The sequence below is a fragment of the Phyllostomus hastatus genome, unplaced genomic scaffold (assembly GCF_019186645.2).
Source record: "Phyllostomus hastatus isolate PE091 unplaced genomic scaffold, TTU_PhHast_1.1 phas_contig_40, whole genome shotgun sequence".
In the NCBI taxonomy this organism is placed as follows: domain Eukaryota; kingdom Metazoa; phylum Chordata; class Mammalia; order Chiroptera; family Phyllostomidae; genus Phyllostomus; species Phyllostomus hastatus.
Window position 1 is genome coordinate 90,990,019 of NW_025333872.1, and position 16,522 is coordinate 91,006,540.

At 38.7% G+C, this 16,522-nt stretch overlaps 1 pseudogene; it reads left to right on the top strand.

The window, feature by feature from the left end:
• Window positions 1-979: 979 nt before the first annotated feature.
• Window positions 980-1,266, top strand: LOC123822059 (annotated as a pseudogene).
• The last annotated feature ends 15,256 nt before the right edge of the window (window positions 1,267-16,522 follow it).

Sequence of the window (16,522 nt, forward strand, 5' to 3'; positions counted from 1 at the left end):
TGAATAAAATTCCTTAGAAATCCTCTTGTAGCTCTAATTTTCAACTAAAATTTACTGTTCAGGAGAAGACAATCCAGATAGTCTCTATATGTTATTTGATCACTTGAGTGTTTCCTTTATTCCTCACTTTTCTAAAATCTCAGTTGTAGTTTATTAACTCACTTGCAGTTATTCATCATAATCACTAGAGAAATCACCAAGAACAATCGTTCCTCATTTCTTAGCTTTCTTCGTGAAATTCCTGCTTCCCTCTAGTATTTTTAAAGAATACAAAGATGGAAAAGGATAATGTTTCTTTTGTGAAATCTCACTATATCTGAAGCATTATGGACCTAAAATTTTCTCAAGAGGTCTGGGTTTTCAAAGTACATGACAAATGCCCTTTGCTCGTGTATTTTATGATAGGCTGTCCCATGGCCTGTCAATCATGGTCATCCAACTGCAGACAGCTAAGATGAAGCACCAATCAATAGCAGTTTTCTAGGGAAAGGTACTGATTTGATCCTTATTGTTGAAATACAGTTGTTCTTTTGATTCACTCAACACCTTTCTAATGCACATTTTGTGACATATTAAGCCCTCAAAAAGTTTTGGGGAATGATATTTAGCATCGTGCAAAACCCTTTTCTCTTTCAAAGTTTACAGTAGTATCAAGAGAAATGCTATGACAAGATATTGGGTTAGACTGAAATGGATAAACATTTGAACTACAATATTATGTCTTTATAAAACCCAGTGAGCATACAAGTCCCTAGCTGCAGGACTCAGATTGAAAGATTTTAACAAGAAACAATAAATTCAGTACGAGTATGTGCCATATAAACTGCGAGGAAACTATGGCTGATAAGAAGGAAATGATCAACAGGGTTACGCAATGTAGCAAACATTTATGAAATGAAAACTGAATGTTAGTCTCTTTCAGTGTGGATGCAGCACCTCTTTTGTGAAGTGGCAGCTGAGGAGAGGCTCCGAGCTCACCATGGCTGATGAAAAGCCCAAGGAAGGAGTCAAGACTGAGAACAAGGATCATATTAATTTGAAGGTGGCAGGGCAGGATGGTTCTGTGGTGCAGTTGAAGATTAGGAAGCACACACCACTTAGGAAACCACTGAGAGCCCATTGTGAAACCCAGGATTTGTCAATGAGGCAGATTAGATTCCGATCTGATGGGCAGCCAATCAAGGAACAGACACACCTGCACAGCTGGACGTGGGGGATGAAGATACGATGAATGTGTTCCAGCAGCAGACGGCGCGTGTCTACTAAGAAGGGAACATGCTACTTTACTCCAGAGCTCTGTTTCTCCAGATCAAGAAGACATTCTCAGTTAGAAAACTGCAATTTGGTTCCACCACTTCCTGATACTACAGTGTAGTTTTCTCTATGCTTCCGTTTTCCCTGTCCCCATTTCTTTATTGTACGTAAAGTAACTGATGTATGTGCACAAGCATTTGCATTTTTTAAAGTAAATGGCCAATGGTATGTTTTGATGGACATCCAGCGAAGATGGGATGGGGAAGAACACTGGTTCTGCGAAGACTCCCTCTTTCTTCACTAGTGGCATGCTCATTTGGCTCTTATCTTTACATTCCTGTAAGTTATTTTGCTCTCGCTGTTTAACAACAAGAACAGAAAAGAACAACACAAAAATCCTTGCATACCTTGTTTGATTAGATAATTTTAATGTTCTTCATTTTTTCATTTTAAAGCCAAGGACAATTTTGTAACTTGTTTGTACGTAGCTGTTACACATAGGGCAATCCGTCTTTAGGTAGGGATAAATTACTCTAAAAGAAGTGAATGCTAGGTAATTTTCCCTTCAAGTCAACATTCTTGTTGTTTAAATAAACTTCTTGTTTCAAACGAAAAGAGCTGAATTTTAAAATGACCATACTTTCAAACAGTGACATCAACCACTTCAGACATTGTAATAGCAATGTAATATAACATGTTTTTGATCGTGATGTTTTCCTCCGTAGCGTTATGGCAGAACCACCTTAAATGGCGTTACACTGGCATTTCTTGATTCTTATTCCAAGGCTGTCAGTGGAATTATTCCTTGTCTCTTCCCCAGCTGGTTCCAAAGTCACCGGGGACAGGGTGCAGGTGCCGAGCTCTGGCTGGGAGAATCCAGCACAGACCTGGGAGTCAGCATCGTGATCAGGCAAAATTGTACTCCATGCACGATTATGAGCTTCACATATTTTAAGGGTTTTAATTTTTTTTAGAAAGATGCAATAGAAATAAATGAGCTAAGAAGCCAAAATTAATAAGTTAGAAAAACCCCAAAATTAAGCAAATAAATCAACTCAAAGTAATCACGGAACATTTTGACATGTGTATTATGATTCTTTTAAAAAACTATTAATCTCAGAAAAATATACAGAATTACATAATACTTATGATGATAATGACTTTTACTAGAGTAGATCTGTAATACTTCATTCCTACAATAAGTATGTAATTTTCATTTTGGATAAATTCCATCTTTAGGGTGCGATAAATAAATGAGATCATCTTACAGTGAGCTTTCTCCTTCCTGTCAGTGCAGGTGCACATCCGTCTCAGGCAGAGGCAGTGTCTCTCTGTTCTGCCACGAGACAGTTCTGCACGATGTGTCTGTAGGGATGTTTCCTGCCTGCACCGACCCTTAGCGCCATTATGATTCCGTGTGCAGTTCAACTATGGAGAAAACAACCAGTTACTAGAACTGCAAATCAGGTGAAATCATGTATTCAGGAGCAAGATAGGAGGTTCAAGGCCAGAAAGATATGGTTTGCAAAAGTGCTTTATTGCTGAGCCCAGCTCTGTTATATCAAAAAAGCTTAAGTAAAATTTAGAGAGATCAAAATTGTTCTTCTGTTGTAGAATGAGTCATACGAGGAAGCAAAATGAAGGAAGAGAGGAAAGATGAGGGTTTTCATTAGGTTTCAAACCTTAGGATTCTGAGGCCCAAATAGAGAGGTACTACAGTCAGTTTTGCCTTAAGTCCTGTTATGAAAACACAAGTTTGTTGCAATGTGACAGTATTTAGGGAACCACAGGAGCATCATGCAGATGTCACATTTGATTGTGCAGGGTTTCCTCTGTAACAAACACTAAGGAAATGAGGAAACGTACCTGTCAGAACCCAATAGCTCTGAAATACATAAAACGCATGTACACCATGCATGCACACACTGCAGCATCTGCCAGCTACCTCGGTTCATCGTGCGTATTATGGGCCATGCCCGTCCACATCTGCTGTTACAAATTGGTTCTTATTTCAGGTGACCCTCAGGCATCACTTCTGCAAAACTTCACAAGCTGCTACTCTTCTGACACCCATTTATGTTCACTTTCCTATAAAATGTCATATTTATTGTAACATTTGTTTATTTTTAAACCCTTTAATACATAACACATACTGTTTATTAGTTTTTAAATCTATTTTTTAAATATCTGACAAAGTTTTTGAATAGTGTGTTGCTAACCCCTTTTCCTTATCCTTCCCAAAGTTTTGTTATTGATTTGCATAAAACAGAAAAATTTACAAATGCATGTCATATTATAGCAGAACTGACTGTATTTTATCATGAGAAAGTTAATTAATATATAATGTTTTTATTCATTAAATTTATAAAGATATTACAATAAATTTTAAACTAAATAAAAAAGAGGATGTAGATTACTAAATGGAAACTTTTATTTGTTAAATTTAGAAATATATTAAAACAAACTTTAAAGCAAAATGTACTAATTTTATTTTTTTGAGTCCTTAGGAAAAAAATAACACTGAGAGTATTGTATATAAAAACACATTGGTGTCCAGAATAATCACATCTGTGTTTTTACTATGAACATTTGTTCTAAAATCTAAGACCTGTTGAATTTACCCAATGTGGATTTTTTTTCCTTTAAATCAACAAAAGAAACAAATGAGCCAAATAGAACCAGAGACTTGGAAATAAAGAACAAACTGACAGTGACCAGAGGGGAAGGGGGATGGGGGTAATGGGGAAAAGAAGGGGAAGGGGCAAGCAAAGGAACATGAATGGAGGACTCGTGTACCCAGACAATGGGGGGAGGGGATTGACTGTGGGAAAGGGGGTGGGGCGGGGTGAGCAATGGGGAAGAAGGCAGGACAACTGTAACTGAACAACAATACATTTAAAAATCTAGAAAGAAAAAAATAAATTAGTCTATTTAAACAGGAACAAAATCCATGCCATTTTATTCTGCTGGTAAGACATTTGATGATTCATAGACTATATTGAAGAAGAAAGCAGAATAGGACATAAATTGAACCGGAAAGCGTCCAGCTTTCAAGGACTTCCCTAAAGTCATTGGCTAGAACTGAGTTATGACTGATAACTCTGAAGTATCTTCTGCCTAGTTTTCACAATGGTAGTGTTTTTATTTTAAGCCAGGAAATCAATTAATCAAGTTCTAAAGCGTATTCTAGGGCTTCATCAATATTTCCTGTATGCAAAGATTTTAGATTGGATAGGTAGTTTTATTAGAAAGCTCAGCTGTCTTCATTCTTATTCATTTTAATTTGCAGTGTTTTCCTACTTTTGAACGTTCTTCTCTCCACATTGCTCACTGATGTTAAAATGCTTAAAAATATATAATTGATACGGTCAGCCTTCACTATTAAACTTTAAAAGATAAGTTGATGCCTGTCAGCAAAAGCCAGCAGGAACACACCTTTAATCAAATAAAGTTGAATTGATTGGCTCGTGTCTATGCAGAGAAAACACCCCATTGGGAACTCTGGTGTCAGTGTGAATGGTGGCAGGACGCACTTGTTACGGATGTGAGTGTAAATGATTCAGAGAAGAGTCTGGGACTCACGAGGACTCGCGAGACTCATATTGTGCTTTGGATTGCATGGTATTAAAGGTGGAGGGAGTTCTATGATATGATATTTAAAAATTTTTCATCTAGAAGGCAGGAAGAATGAATTGGAACCAAACATGAATTCGTAAAGAAAGGACGCCTATTCTAGCCAGGAGAAGGGTATGCTTGATCAGTTTGTGATTGCTGTTTGGTGCTCGATTATGATTATAAAGTGTTCTTGCTAAGCAGAACAAAATCAAAGCTGACTCTTACAATAAACTATGTGCGGATCTTGTGTCATAGAAATGTACACTTGAAACCTATGTGATCCTATTAACCAGCGTTGCCTAATAAATGTAATTAAAATTTTAAAAAACAAAATAAAAATAAGCTAACACTGTCTGACTCGCTGCTCACCAAGAAGACATGCCTCAATAGTGGTGAAATGCCGAAGTGATTTCTTTTGTTGCCAGAAATATCAAGTGCAAAATAGCTGGGCATGAGTGATTATCTTTTTTTATTTCTCCTGCATAAATGACTATTCCCTATTCATATTTATTTATTGAAAGTCCAGTTTTTAAGAAATTAAATCATTGCTAGACACATTTGTTGGCTGATAAGCAATATTGAATGAGTTCTATTATTTTATCTGGACTTCTCTTAATTAAATGCCTTTAAAATGAATGAGACAGAGAACTGATCATATAATTGTGAAAAATAATCTTAGTCTGTACAGAACTTTCAGTTTATAAAGTCTTTTTCACTTTTCAAAAATATAGTCAGATGTTACCTTAACTGATTCATTCAATAGCCTTTTGAAGTAGATGAGGTAGCTATTATATTTCGACCCCAGTTCTTCCTGTAAAATCAAAATAAAATGGACCAGTCTTTCCAAAGGAAAGGAGTTCAAATACCACTGAATAAGGTTTTCTTTCTTCAATGCAAAGAAATTTATTTCAAACAAGTAACCTTTATTTTTATCCCTCTGGAAAATTCTGTATTCACATACAGAATCATTCTTTGTGCATCTTCCTATCTGTATCTAGACTTTCCCATTTGTATCTAGATTTTCCTATTTGTATCAGCTAACACAGGTGATTAGTAGCTAGTGGGCCACCTCAGATTACCACTGGAACATGCTTCACTGTCACCTTGGGCAATGGTTGAAATGAGATGACAAGTCTCAATAACCACATGGTTTTTTAAAATGTCACCACTTGAATTCCAAAGCAACAGAGGGTAAAGGCAAAATTTGGAAGCACTTTTCCAAGTTTCTGCTTAGATCACATTTAGTATCATCCTATTTACCAAAGTAAATTACATAAACACACTAGAATCAAGTTGCCGAAAAGTCGCATTGCAATAAACAAGAATATGAAGAGGATTGAATAACAAAAAAACACTTCTGCAATAAATCTATCATTGATATGCATCAATTTTTAAATAACTCAGTTAAGTCATGGCTGTAGGGTCCAGCTATAAAGATGCTAGAGTCAATGAGTCATTGGGAAAAATTGTAAACAAGTGTCCAAGGAGTCAGCTAATTTGGGCTTAACATTTGCTCCACCATTCTTGAACTCCTATGTCCATGCAGACTTGGTGCACCAGCCTCAAACCTGCACCTGGAACCTTTGTATCTTCATCAGCTTCTGTGTTGCTAAATTATAAGCCTCCTTAATATGATACACAGGGCAGTCCCTGCTAATTGATCACAGTTGTGAAACTTACTTGCCATCCATATTAATGAGTACTATGTTAGCATTTAGATTATAAAATTCTAAAGAAAAATAAGAAATTTAGCAAAGGTGCATAAAAACAATGGCATCTCAAATTGGTAAAAACCAGAACTATTTTATAAATATATTTACATACATATGGATGCATAATAAATATTTAAACAATTACATGATATAGCCTAGCTCTTTTACTTTTAATTAAATATAGCAAAAATTTCTTGATTCAGCTTCCTAAAGGATGAACCCTGGATTACAGGTGTTGAAATGCCTTGGCAGTCAAGGTCAAATGCATATCATTGCCGTGTCCTGGGATTACAAGTTGCCATGTACTTCAGTCTGAGACAAGAGAATCAGTATTGTAGGAGACACCTAAGATTGATTATCAATATTTAATTTGAAGATGCCTTAAACTTTGCAAAGAAGGCACTAAGTATGGAGTTGTAAAGGTAAATGTGGGGCAGAATTTAGGAAAAAAAGCCAAGGTAGGAGCAGATGAGAATTTCCTGAGCTATCTGTTTAAGATAATTGGACTTACCTAAATGAGATCTGTCTTAATGAAGATAGGATTTTAAAACTCATGAAACATTTTGTTAGGTTTTGCACTATAGATTCTTACCTTGGGCAACATTTAAAACATATACTTCACATGTACAATATACCTCATATATAATGTGTAACATATACCATATATTTTACAATACACCTCATATATAATGTGTAAAAACTCTTAAACCATATGAAATATTATTGTTTTTATTTTACAAGTTTATTCAAATAGTTCTGCTATCTAAGAACAAACATCTCATCATATTGGTGAATGTGCTTGCTAGAAACATTTTTGAGAGCTTAATTGCTGTTTCTCCCATATGTATTTAACCAAAAAATCATTTTCAATTTTAATACTAGAAGGTGTTTTTTTTTAAATATGCAGCTTTGGTTTATCAAAGCTCTGTATGATACAACCATATAATGTATAATCTACTTTTGACATTTTAAGATAAATTATTCTTTCTCTAATTGGTTGCTTTTCCAAATTGTGATGTTGTATTTCAGGATAAAAAAGATAGCACTGAATTAAAGTATTAGATTGTTGAGGTCAAAGACAGATAATGTTCAATATTAGATAAATAATTATTTCCTGTGATGCAACATTGTGATCCACATTAAGAAATTTTGAACAAATGACATTGTCCCTGTAGCCACAGTTTATAACCTAGTACAGGATACAGAAAATAAATCATAATTATAATAAAGGCTTATGTCAAAGAAAAGCAAATCTGAATTCATAGTGAAGAGCCTTTATTCAAAAGGATTGTTGCATTAAAGAGAGGGGATGCATAGGTTATTTTGGATCGGTATTTCAGAGTTCTTGGGATATAATCCCAGCAGTGGAATTGCTGAGTCAAAAGGCAGATCCATTTTTAGTTTTCTGAGGACATTCCATATTGTTTTCCACAGTGGCTGCACCAGTCTGCATTCCCACCAACAGTGCAGTAGGGTTCCCTTTTCTCCACGTCTTCCCCAATGCTTGTTTGTTGCTTTGTTTATGATGGCCATTCTGACCAGTGTGAAGTAGTACCTCATTGTGGTTTTAATTTGCATCCCTCTGATGGCTAGTGATGCTGAGCATCTTTTCATATGTCTCTGGGCCCTCTGTATTCTCCTTGGAGAAGTGGCTGTTCAAGTCTTTTGCCCATTTTTAAATTGGGGTTTTTGTCTTCCTGGAGTGGAGTCATGTGAGTTCTTTACATATTTTGGAGATCAAAATATATAAATACCTTGTCCAAGGTATCACTGACAACATAGCAACACAATTCATGATAGCTAAATGCTGGAAGCAACCTAAGTGCCCATCAGTAAATAAATAGATCAAAAAAACTGTGGTACATTTATACAAAGGAATACTACGCAGCAGAGAGAAGGAAGGAGCAACAGCTCCTTTGCAACAGCATGGATGGAATTGGAGAGCATTATGCTAAGTGAAATAAGCCAGGAGGTGAGGGACAAATACCACATGATCGCACCTTTCATTGGAATATAATCAACAAAAGAAAAAAGCGAGCAAAATATAACCAGAGACATTGAAATTAAGAACAATTTGACAGCCACCAGAGGGGAGGTGGGAGGGGATAATGAGGGGAGGGGTTTTCAGGAACTACTATAAAGGACATGTGGACAAAACCAAGGGGGAGGGTGGAAGCAGGGGAGGGGTGGGTTTGGCTGGGGTGGCAGGGGGAGTGATGGGGGTGCAGACAAAAAAAAAGAGAGAGAGAGAGAGGAATATTGTTAGGAGGAAAATGACTATTGCAATAGGAACATCATCTCAAAGACCAGGAAGAAAAGGGCTTTTCTTTTCTTCAGAGAAATAGACAAGGCAAGAAAAAAACAGGCAGAGGGATTTGGAAAGAGGTGGTGTGGTTGCGAAGTCAATGTTTTTCTCTCCAGAGAGGCCCTTGAGGGCAAACGAATCTGTGTTTCAGTGCTCTAGGATAGAACTCACTCCAGGGACCTGAGGGAAGGTTAATGGACATTTTATTCTGACTGATCTTCGTAGACAACCACTTGAGCTCGTCATTTACGAGATAAAAGATAGGGCCATGGAAGGTCAATGTCTGCCCTTGTCCTAAGCTAACAAGTGGGCCCACCCACGAGTTTTAACTAAGTTCTATGGAGAAGGGCAGTTCTTTGCACTAAGTCATTTTCCGGAACACAAAGAGTAGGTTTATTTAATTATGTCTGTTTTCCAGGAACTCAGGACTCAGGTAAAATTGTAAATATCATTCTACATTTGTCTACGCGAAATGCTATGATGAAGATTTGCAGAGTCCTATGGGAACTCAAAGATGGGTTAGAGAGGAAGTGAGTCCAAGCTCTAAGTTTAAAAATTAATAATGAGAGTTAAAATGGCTATGGATCAGTGAATTAAAAGTCAAGGAACGTATCATTTGCAAGTAGAGTAAATAACCCCATGCTTGAAAGAGTCCAAAATGTGACTTCTGTGGACTCATGGACTTGCACAAAATCAGGTTTTCATTGTGCGTGTGTGTCCCTCTTGCTGAGGGAGCAGGGGCTTCCCTGAGCAGAGGCACATGGGAACCAGGGAGTGGCTGATGTTTACTCAGAAGGTCTGGGCAATGGCAGGACCCCAGCCCCTAACAATGAGGGTTGACCATGAGCACCATGGCTGCAATTCAGAGCACAGAACAGTGTTAGGTGGCATGACGGGGACGAACCTATGGCCGAGTCACATGCCTGGGCCTGGGAGAGGTGGGAGAAAGAGCACAGAGTTTGGATCGGCAGATTCCAGGCCCGAGGAAAGAGGATTTATACCATGGCCTCTGTCCCAGGGTTAGGACTACATCTGCTAAGCTATTTCCTGCCTCACACAGGCTGAGCTCAGGACTGGAGGCAGCACCCTGCCATGGAGGATCATTAAGCACTGTGCTGGGCTGAATGGCTTGTGCACATTCAGTCATTTAATCCTTCCAACAACACTTTGAGTTAGGTACTGTCCTTATCTTCGTGCATTTAGAGGTGAGTCATTTAAGGACAGGGAAGATTAATTACTCTCCCAGCATCAGTGGGTGATGAATGACAGAACTGGGCTTGGGAACTCAGGTAATCCTGCTCCGGAGTCTGAGCTCTTAACCACCAACCACACTGTGTTGCCACTTCACATTGTAGCACCACGGTGACCAAAGTCGAGGGCAAAAGAATTTACTCGGGGGCTTGCAGGGATGCTACCTGGACTGAATATGAAGTCAGAGTACATCTTAACTCAGTATTTCTTGGTGAAGGGACACAGGGCTCCTTCCACAGGTCTGTGTCTCAGGTACACTAATTCACACCAAGGAGAGACGACATCAATCCTTCTTTCTGTATGCAAGTGGGTCTAGCTGGGTTAATATACCATCGAGTCTTTACCACTTGGGTTTCACCTTTTTTTCTGGTACTTAGAGGAAGATGGAAAACTTTGACAGTCCCTAAAGAGAAGACAGAGGAGGGCATTGGGACAAGTGGAATGTATCAAAGAGGAAATCTATTTTGCCTTGGGCTCAGTAAGACCTTTTTAAATTAAAAGTCGGTTTCCAATGTGCTGCAGCTGCTACTGATGACAGTGACAAGATGAATGGTCCAATTTTTGATTCTCACTGTCTCCTGAGTAATAAATCTGCACTGATAAATGCAGTTTTAGCAAATTATCATGTTTTTTTAAAATTTTGAAACAATATTTTTTGTCTGAAGACAAAATGTGTTAGTATACTTTTTCTCCACAGATTTAACAGCTGATCCCTTCAAAATTACAATGAAACAGATCACTGCCAGTCAGCTAAGTTAGCTACAGACTCATTCATCTCTCTGCTCTTCGCTTTTCGTGAGACTTGGTTGCTCACAAATGCCTCTTCATAATCCACCAAGTTCTGGTGCATTTACTGTTATTTCATAGCACTTCCATTTGGGGTAATAGGAAAAGGGCCTCTGTCCCAAACTTTAGGAAACCCTCTGTTGCTGGTGGAAATCAGGCCTTTCCAGGAGATCATGAGGAAAGCATTCCAAGGACCCACTCATGGCAGACAGTGGTGTGGCAAGATGGTTTAATTTGCCCCTGGGTTTCCAGTGTCCCATCTCTGTCTGGCCCCCCCCACAGAAAAAATCCAACTGTGTCTTCAGCAAAGTCAAAGCAGTGTCTAGAGTTTCTGCTTCATATTAAAGCTTAGTTCTTCAGAGCCCACACAGTCTACTTACTGCAGGTCCTGGTAGCTGTTAGACCCACATGGTCTCGTGGTCCTGGGTGAGACAGTGAGCAAATGTCCTGGGTGAGTATGGATCACACACAGAGAGAGACAGACAGACAGACAGACAGTGCTTGTTTGTCCCCCTGAAATTATAGTAACTTGGGTTTGGGACAGACCAGATGCTTTTTCAAAAGAATCAATCAACCTCCCAAGATTTTGCAGGTTTTTGATAGGTCCACTCCCTAGTTAGACTGACCGACCTCAGTGGTCAAGCACCTCCCATCATGCCCCCCAACCATCTGGCACTGGGCTGGAGAAGGGAGGAGTGTTAATACCCTGGGTGGAGCAATGCTATGAAGCTGTGGCTTCCTGGTGAAGCAAACAGGTTTATGCTCGCATATACTAAGCTCAGTGTCCAATTCTCTTTGCCCTCTTCCTTACTAATAACTAGTTGACTACATACAGTAACACCTCATCTGATAATGATTGCAGTCCTCTCTCCCATCAAGATTGCTATAGTATTTTTTCCACTGTACTTACTCTTTATTTAGACCTTAGCAGACTTGGATGTTTTACGGTGAAATCCATATAAAAATATAATTTTATCCATAGAGTAGGCACAGAATGCCTCATCACCGGAAGGCTATGTTTCTGTTAGATAACTTCTTTTTTAATATAGTATGAGTGTATTTCCTGGCCCTCGTATGTGTACCAAAAATGCTTTATTATTTCTTTTATGTGACTTTACTACCCTCGCAGAGCTTGTTAAACATCTCTGCTTTTAGTAGCATGCTGCTTCAGCCAGTTAAAAAAAGGGTACAGCAATGTCTAGCAAAACTACCTTGTTACTGCAAGAGGAACACTCCTTGACTATTAGCACCTCAACCGTTTTTCAAATTAATGTTTACCTGGCATATTAAAATCATAGAAAATTGCAAGTCCCTCAGAAACCTACATTGTTCCCCATCTATTGTTTCTGGAAGTCCTATATGCTGGCGAACAACTCCCAAGTTCTTTCCTTGGTGCAGTTCTCAAACCTGATATATTTCCTACTTCCAATGGGATGTTTCTCGAAACTTAATTCTGGCCACAGTAAGACCATCTGAGATAGTAGGTGGGAAAGTCCTTAAATCTAATTTTTTTTTTTTGCCACACAATTGCCACTTGTTTGCGAGGTTGGTGAGGGGAGCTTCTCTAACTAAATGCCTTCCTGAGTCTTACCATTACAAGTTAGGGTCTAAATGCAGCTGGCATTCTAGGTCTAAGACTCGTGATCTTTGACGTTCTCCATTTGATCTAACATTTTCTTTAAAAACTGTAATGTTTTGCCTATGCTTGTGAATGATATATTTTTTCTTATAACACCTTGCTAAAGACAGCCAAAAGCAGCCAACACATACTTATTCTCTACTCCCAGGGTTCAGGCACAGCAGTCTTCCAAATAATGATCAGCATCTGTTTGACGAGCTACATGGCCTGTGTATCACAGATTCTTCAGAGTTTCCGTCTGTGCTGTGCTGTGTTCTGGAACACCATGGTCTTTCACACCATCCCCAATCCTCAAGACTGGGAATTTCTTAATCAGAAGGACTTGATCATACTCAGCTTTGTATCTCCAAAGCCTATCCAGTGAGTTCAAGGTATAAGTACTTAACTAATATTTTTTGGATAGATAAATCATCTTTGGTTAAAGAAATAGCCATTATAGGACACTTGCTGGGTGAACTTGCTATAACAGTCCTAAATAAGAGGACTCTTATTTAGACTTACCCATTTCATGCTTTTTTCTCCCCTTCAAATGTGAAATGAAGAGGATGGATGAGTCACCTTCCAGCTTGGGTGTTCCACATTTCTAATGACCTGTGCCTGTTCTCACTTCTTTTCACACTCAGGCAGCTCTCTCCCGAAATAGGAAACAAAAGGTAGAAGTGAAGAACAGTAAAGAAAATACCCAGACCTTATCTTTCCTTTTCTTCCTTCCTTTGTTCATTCATTTGAAAGTATGCATTGCTTTATTTTGCTAAATTCTGCCAAGAACTTTCAAAAATGAGTAAAACATTATTCAAGTTTTCAAGGAGCTCATATGGCAGTTGTGACTATAATCTCATTGCCAAAATAGTATATGTTAGCATTTTATGTTCTTTACTAACAGGAAGTGCAAAGTACTAGAAAAAGAAAGATTTTACCTTGATAATGGAGATCAGGTAAAGAATTAAACAGAGAGACAATATCTGAGTGAGTTTAGAAAAATAAATGAGAATTTGTAAGTATAGAAATAAAAGTTAGGATAGGATATTCCAGGCAAGGGAAGAGCTTACACGAAAGATATGAAGTTACACAAATCAAAGGTTTGTTTATTGTGGGATTGAAAACCCACCTGGGCTGTGAAAGACCTTCCATGTAAGAGTGGTAATAAATCAGATGGACAAGAGACCACATATAATTTATTATAATCCTTGTTGGTCAAGAAAAAGAATATTTGTGACCTCCAAATTGTTTTTGACTAATTTTGTTGACCTATTTTATGCATTAATTTATCTCATTATTAAATTCTTAAATAATAATGCTTGTGGCTTATGAACTTCCATGTTTTTATACAATTCTTCCATGATCTGTGATGTGATTATTTTTCATATATAAGACTTATAAGAAATTCTCACACATTGATTTCAAAATTGACATCTGACAGTACTAGTACACAGTAGTGCATGTTCAAGGCAGAAGTTATACATTCAGCTTTCTTTTTCTAGTCCCCCAAGTGAATTTCCTACCCCTCAGCCAGCACCTCTGTAAGAAGGGAAGAAATCAAGCATAGTGCACGTTTAGCATTTCTGAAGAAAAACAAACAAGCAAAAAACATTCTCTCCCCAAAAGCTCGTTGAAGGAGTGGCGTGGATATCAGAGCGATGACTCTAGAAGAGAGGAAAGTGTTTGACAGTGGGGGATGGGTGTTCAGAATAACTGCCAAAAAGTATTTGCTAGAAGTGGATCAGAGTTCTCAGCTCAGACATATACGAGTGAAAGTACCTTACAGTGCCAATTACCCTTTTTCCCCTCATATTTTATTTTTGCTGTGTTACAGTCACCTATACTACAGTTCCGTTTCTTACTCCTAATTAATCCCAGACTCGAATCTCAAGAGCCCATTCCCTTCCCACGTACAAGGAGACAGAAATATCAGAAGGCATTTGGCCATCTCAACCCGTGCCCTTTAGAAGGAAGACCCTCTGGGATGCTTTAGTGCTGCCGGCTGTCAGGATTCTGATGGAGAACACGCCGGCCCAGAGCCTTGGGGACCATTGATCCAACTATGTTCTCAGAGGACAGAACAAAAGAATCACCAAATGTCAGGCTTTGGTGTTCACTTTGCTCTTTTAAGCAATGACGTGGTGGGGTTGCTGTGGGGTAAAACAATATGTGTGTGAAAGAATAATATTAAAAAGCTATGCTCAATTTGCTCAACACCAGTAGTCTCTGTTAGACTTCAGACGTTCTCTATGCTAATTCAAATTTTCTCTAATGCAATATTCTAATTGGCTCGGCAGTCAAAGATTTGGGAATTTGGTTATCGGTCTGCTTGACATTCCTTATTTGCAAACTGGGGGCCCTGGGATGGATGGGTTCTGAGATCCTGTCCAGCTCTGATGGCCCATGGGTCTGTGGTCGACGGGGTGTGATTGTGGAGGCTCCTCCCACATGCATGTTGTTTCTGGCATCTCATGGACATGGATGACTCCTCTCCCAGAAGTTCCTGGAGAGTTTTATGTCCAGTTTCTTGTTTTAGACCATAGTGGAAGCTACAGTATAAATATTGTGTCTTCATGCCCAAGGAGGGGGTATTAGGAGGGGGCCAAAGGTGATTAGGTCATGAAGGTGGAACTTCAGGGCTAGAATCCATGTCCCTGTAAAGGAGATTGAACAGCTCCCTGGCCTCTTCTGCCGTGGGAGGACAGAGCAAACGGAGGACTGTCCAGAAAGTAGGTCCTCATCAGACACCAAGATCAGTCTGTACCCTGACCCTGCAGTTCCTAGCCCTCAGAACTGTAAGGTATAAATTTCTGTTACTTATAAGCCACTGAGTCTCTCCATTTTGTTATAGCAGCCAGAATGGACTAAGTCATGAGATTAATTTTTGTTGATATGTTACAAGCCATTCAGGAAAGCCTAAATCTCATTTTTCCTTCACCCTCTCACATCAGCGGTTCCCTACAAGGCAAACTCCTTAGAAGAGAAACAATAGCCAAGTGGGGAAAACATATCTGGGTGAGTTCCAGGTAATTCCCAATGAATGGACTCAACGAAGACAATATTAGAAATTAGGAATCAAGTCTACGTGAGACATCGGCCTGCAGCCCACTGTTAGCTTACTCGGTTTAACACTTGACTGTGGTAGGCTGACGCAGGCACAGAAGTGGTGTATGTACAGGGACTCCTGCGCTCCATAAGGATAAGGCTCACCTCATAGGAGTAGAGAGCAAAAATAGAATGCACTTTTCGTTGCTGCTAACCTTCAAAGGCCAGTTGTCCAAAACACTGGTAAAACGCTACCCTCGCAATTTTTTCTGGTCTCATAGGGGGAATAAATGTCTTCTCTCTATGAACTGGGGTTAAGGCACAAAGAGAATGTATTTAGCATTCTTTTGCTTAGTGAATTAGGAAAAGAGACCGAGCAAGCTAACTGCAGAGATGTAGCATGCACCTAGATGTGAGAATGTAAGTGGTATATCTAGGGAAGCATCGCTGGTCACACTCCCTGAGGGGCCTTCAGGGAAGCTACAGCAAATAATCATCCTTATAGGTAAACACACACTGTGTGTGCTGAGTGCATTAGCACCTTTGTTTTCACAATTAGAGCTATGGTTTCCCTTGCACATATCAGTGGAGACATTATTACATTAGCCTAGATATAATTGGAAGTCCAAGGTAGCATTTCCAAAACATTTAAATTTAAAGGGTCAGAACAAAAATCAACAACAAATATACAGGAAAGTAATGACATAGGTAGTTACCTACATTTTATTTTGCCAAGTAAATACATTAACTCAAACAGAAATGTATGTGTTGTAATAGTAATATCATTGTGGAATGAATGTTTTATTGTGGTCAGAACTGATCCATGAGTTGATATTTGGATCAACTGACAAACTTTTCCCTAGATCAATGGACTTTACTTTTTGCTCAGCGTGCATAGTACAAATGTTCATTTTTTAAATCTTAGAAGTAAAATAT